This window comes from Myiozetetes cayanensis, unplaced genomic scaffold (assembly GCF_022539395.1).
Source record: "Myiozetetes cayanensis isolate MyiCay16 unplaced genomic scaffold, myiCay2020 scf4, whole genome shotgun sequence".
Classification (NCBI taxonomy): Eukaryota; Metazoa; Chordata; class Aves; order Passeriformes; family Tyrannidae; genus Myiozetetes; species Myiozetetes cayanensis.
In genome coordinates this window covers 65,159,195-65,164,757 of record NW_026087631.1, presented here as the reverse complement: position 1 = coordinate 65,164,757, position 5,563 = coordinate 65,159,195, and the positions used below count along the sequence as shown (strand labels likewise).

At 53.1% G+C, this 5,563-nt stretch overlaps 1 protein-coding gene across 3 annotated transcripts in view; it reads left to right on the top strand.

Moving 5' to 3' along the window:
• Positions 1-5,563, top strand: part of TPGS2 (tubulin polyglutamylase complex subunit 2) — a 698,248-nt gene that overhangs the window by 185,549 nt on the left and 507,136 nt on the right. The window lies entirely within an intron of this gene.

Sequence of the window (5,563 nt, the reverse complement as noted above, 5' to 3'; positions counted from 1 at the left end):
GGCCGCCGCCCACGTGGGGTCCCCGTCGCCACGTGCGGCGGCGCGCGCGCCCCGGCGGCCGCCGGTCCCCTCTCCCTATTGGCCGCGCGCGCCCCCGCGAAGGCTTTCTATTGGCCGCGCCGCCCGCGCGCCCGCCCCTCCCGGTCGGCCCCGCCCACGGAGGGGGGCGGGGCTCCGCGCTTCGCTTCCGCTTTCCGGGAGCGCCGAAATCGCCGCTTTTCGACCCAAAACCGCGGCTGGCGCGGCGGAGCGGAGGGGGCTCGCCTTCAGGCGGGCGAGCGCGGGGCCGCGCCGTGGCACTTGGTGATTAATCGGCGTGGACATTCCGGGCGTGACCTGCCAAGAGGCCGATCCGGCCTGGCCGGCAGGAGCTGGCACGGATAGCCAGGGAACTCCCCCTGGATAGCTGGAACGGGCACCGGGAGCCACCAGAATCCTCCTGGCCGGCAGGAGCGGGCACCGGGAGGCAGCAGCGTCGTTACGTGCGGATTATCGGGGTTGGAGGAATATCCCCTTCGTACATGTTGCATGTACACGCATTTACAGGAGCAAACCTGAAACCCAGGCCCGCCCTGATCGGATTTGGGTTGTCAGGGTATTTAAAAGCCCCACCGCGTGTGTGTCCCTGAACAGGAGGACGCAGATTTGGGACCCAGATAATTTTAGTTCTGTGTCCAGAACTGTTTCTTTGCGTGGCTGTCTGTAGTCAGTCTGATTCACTGATCCACACCCTCTCGTGACACAGGGATGTTGTGACTCCAGTGGGACTGCCCTTTAGAGGGGCTCTGCTCTGGGATAGTATCCCTAGAGTTCCATCTCCCACATAGGACCCCAAAGCCAGATCATCCCAGTGCTCATGGGCTGTTGGGAAAAAACAAGCAGGTTTGGGGGAAACAGTGAACAAACAGGCTGCGTGTTGGAGGTGGGAAGAAAGCTGTGTGTTCAGAGAATGTTTGCAGTTGATACTCTCCCTGACCTGCAGGTCTTTGCTGCATCTGACTTGCCACGGAATAGGGAAGGTTCTCACCTTCCTTCTTCCAGGGGAAGCAGAGTAATGCCATGTCCTGCCCAGCTTTCACCATTTCTACACACTGCTTTTTGCAGCACCTCGGAAGTCACAGTGTCGAGCCAGGCATTGTTTCTGTCCCCAAAAAAGGCTGGCGTCAGCCCGTGTGTCACCCGACCTGCTGTCTGGTTGAGGCAGTCACCAGCATCGTTACCAAGAACACTTCAAGCTCCACATCCCTGGTATTTAATGACTTCCACGCAGGAAAATCTGCTGGAAGCAGGGTCTCAGGCTTGTGTCAGCTAGGGGACCAGGACTCCTCCAGATGGGTGTTTGGCTTCTGCTTTCCAAAGGAAGTGTGTCTTGACAGCCAAGCTAACTCGTTGTATTTGGGGGCCATCTCCCACACACATCCCCACTCGGGGATGCAGGTGGTGGCTGTAGGTACAGCATGAGCCTTCTGGTCCCTGTTACTGCTCATGGCAGCTCCTGCCTGGCTGCTGCATCACAGCCTCTCTCCATCCCAGCCTCCAGCAGCCACTTCCCCAGCCCTCTCCAGAGCGCCACAGGGGGAGGATCTTTGCCCATTGTAACCTCAGAATCGGTTTTTCTTCCATCTTAGTGGCCTGGGTCGCATTCCACAGGCTTAACCCTGCTCCCTGATCTGGGCAGACAAATCCCCTGCATCCATTCCCGTCCGTGCACACGCTCCCCTGCACACCTCCAAAATTGACTTCCAGTTTTGGGGCAGTTTAACTCCCGTCAGGTTTTGCAAGTAATTCCTGTGCACGGCCTGAGTGGTTCTGCCGAGTGCGAGCCCTTAACTTCGGAGGAATTTATCCTACGTTTTCCCAAAAGAAACAGCTTCCTGCCTGGAGGAGCCTCCTCTTCTCCCCGACAGGACGAGGACTGCCGCTCTCAGCTCCGCCCCTCTCCCCCATTCCCAGCTGCTCACGTTCCATCCCGTCCGTGCCGCTCTGCTCCCGGGACGTGATTCCCTGCCAGACCCCTGCGGGTGCCGTGGCCGTACCTGCAGTGTCAGGCTCCCTTCTGTTTAAAGGTGAGGGTAATTACAGCCCTGTGCAGGATTTTTAGGAAGGCTGGGCAAACCAGTTTGGTCATCCTTGGCCCCAAGGTCACATCCCTGCGCTGCTTGAGAGCAGCAGGAGAGGAGGGATTCAGGCAGGGACAGGTCCAGGGTGGGTCACAGGGGTGCCCGTTGTGCAAATCCCTCAGCATCCCCTCCTCACTCCTGCGATCCCTTGGATGGCATGTAATGCCCAGCCGGGGTGGAAGAACGAGCTCGGGGTCTATCCTGGGGGGACTGAATAACAGGGCCCTGCCCAGAGCCTTCCCAGCCTCCAGGCGCTTTCTCCACTCCCGCAGCCTCCAGGAGGGGGCACACGCACACCCAGACACAGGTGCGTATGTGGAAATACACACGGACTGCAGCGGGGAGCAGGACCAGAGGTGCCTTTCACGGAACAGGTTATTTAATGAAGTATTTCAGCACATAGTGAGTCATTAATTACGCCCAATCCTGCAATGCTAAGAGTAGTAATATTAATTAAAAAAACATTTTACTGCATTCCAGACCACGTGCCTGACCATCGTGCACCTCCTTCCATCCCGCCTTGCCCAAAGAGCCACTACTGAGCTCTTGCTTCCTGCTATGCTTCATCCTTGTGCCCAGAGACCCCTGGGAATTGGAGGAATCCTTCCCCTGACTCTGTCCCCAGGAATCTGAAGGTTCAGAGCTCAGGAGAAGCCATTCCTGGGTGGGTTCTAAGCAAGGGTGAGCATCCCCAAATTCTGTGTACCAGCATCTTATCAGCATGACATTCCAGATCTCCAGCTTTCCTGAGAGACACAGGCAGATGGCAAGCCAGCCTCAAATGCACCCCTGGGAAAATCCCACACCAACATCAGCTATCCAGGCACTGACATCAAAAATCAACAAAGGCATCTTGTAGATGGCAAAACCCCACAAAATAGCATGCATGCTTCCTCCCAAAAACCTACATTGTGCTGCAAGAACCCCAACACAGTCTCTGGCTACCATCACTTAAATGGCCCAGTCACCCAAATATCTGATGTCATGTTCTACACGTTTAACCCCAAGCCCCAGAAGGTTCCTGACCACCAACCCAAGGGCAAAAGCCACATCCCATCCCATCACTGCATGTAAATGGAAATCACGTGTGATCACACAGCTTGCTGACCCACACTGGGTCAAGCCAGTGTGACAGTCGGTAGCTGAAATATATCCCACGAGGAAACAGCACTGGTGGGACCAGCAGGCTGGGGATGAGTTTTTTCCCCTCCACATTGGGTTATTTCTGTTTTCATCTGTTCCTCAGTTGGTTCACCCGTGCTGGTGGAGTTGGGCTGTCTTTTACCCTGGAATGCAGGTAAGACCAGGGGCGGTGTTGAACCACTGGCAGGGATTGCTGGTGACCCAAAAAGGGGATTCTCAGAAGAATAAAGGGGTTGCTGCTCCCCACCATCCCTTTTTTCTTGGCAAAATAAAAAGCCTCACAGTGATTTTCAGACGTGGTTCCTGAGTTCTTTTTTCAAGGGACACAAATCCCACCAAAGCTGTTTTTAAACAGAATGCCAGATTCCAGCCTGGAATTCTCCTGCCCACAGTCTTTGAACACGCTGAGCTGCCAAAAGGACCATTGAGAGCATGTCGAGGCATATGCTCAAAGCTGCATTTCCTGGGAGCACCTCACAAGCACCTGAGCACCTCCAGACCTCAGCCCACCACAGTGGTGGTGCCCTCAACCCCACAGCTCAGACCTCTGTGCACAAAGTGCGCACCCACACGCACACGATGTGCTCACACATCCCTGCTCCCTCTGTTTCAGCCTCAGGAATGCTGCTGACATCATAGCTGGCAGGAAGGGGCTGCCGAGCAGGTTTAACCACCACACTGATCCCAACTTGTGCAGTGTCCACTCTCCCTCCACACCACCTTGTCCCCTCCCAGGGTCTTCCTGCAAACACCACTGCTGTGAAAACGCTCTGGTTTAGCTGTGGAGGGCTAAACTAGGAGCAAAAACCTTGGCACATCCCTTGGGGCTTGGCATCACCCACAGAGGTCTCCAGGCAAAGCCATCTCCTCCCCAGGGCTCTCCCCTCCAAGACTTTTGCATCCATCCACTAACTCCCTTTGGCCACCCCATGGCCATAGCTGTTTTTTTCTCCCAATTCCCCCAAAACCTGATCTCAGTGATAACATAAAGCCTTGTAGGGACATGGCACTTCTCCCTGCCCGGCAGCTTTACCCAGTTTTGATGTGGTTTCTTGCTTTTCCTGGGGAAAGGGGGCTCTGTCCCACTCCAGCAAATCACCATTTCATTGTAGGATTAAATAGTTCTTCCCTTTGGTTTCTGAAGTATTTTCAAGCGTTTCAAATGCTCAAGTATTAACACATGACAGAGTCATTTGTAACTCCCAGACAAAAATAACTTGGTACACAGATTAATGACAAACGCCTGTAATGTTTGACTTCCAAGTATGGGCATATCACAGAAACATGTAGAAAATGAGGAATCTTCACAATGGCCAAAAATTGTGGGACTTCATCAGGACAAAGGAATAAGGTAAAGTAGATGTTTGTAGCCATTGAAATTTTAAACAAAACCTCGAGGGCTTCACTCCAGGATTCAGGCAGGCATTCAGCACGTTCCTGGCAGCCACTGAAAAAATAGGGTCCCAGGAGAGCTCCTTGCCTGTGGGATGGTGGTTAGAGGGATATCCAGGTCCCTCCTGGTGCACGGAGACCACCTAGACAAAACAGTGCTGCACTGATTAAAATGAGCCTCAATCATCACTTGTTTCTTGGGTGGATGATGGTTTAAGTCTCACTTGGTTCTTTAAGCTTCACTCATCTACACTGGGATATAGCAACCACTTTGCATTCCCCAGCAGCAACTCCAGGGCTTTACAAGGTTAAAGCTGATGTTCACAGGATGGTGCAACAGCCACAGCCCTCCTCGGTGGGTCAGATACTGGGAGGGTGTATTAGGCATTCCTTCTCACTCAAAAAAAAAAAAGAAAACAACAAACCAGGACAAAACCAACCCATACGTATAGGTCAGCGGCAGAGAGGGAGAGACTCATTTTGACTGTCCAAGGTCAGTGGTTCTGGCAGCTTTATATCAAAACTGTGGTAGCCTGAAGTACTCAAAGAGAACTAATGGGAAATTGATATGCCAGGAGTGTTTTGTCTCCTTTTATATCACCAATTTTCTTTTTGCATAGGTTGTTTTGTATTCCTTGTTTTTATTCTCCGGTCAGTTTTGTTTGCTTTCTGCAACAGGCAAGAGAGCAAATTTATCTGATTTCCAGTCTGTTGCCACGTTGGCTTTACACATAGCAACGAGTAGGAGAAACCCTTTCCATTTTTTTCCTGATAGGAAAAAAACAACCTGCAGTCTCCAAAAATCACATCAGAGACACTGAAGGAGAGGGAAAGCTCTGCTGACCCCTTTCTTCTTGCAGTCATGTCATGTTTTATCAGTGATGGGTGGTTTGCCTTGCCTGTCCCAT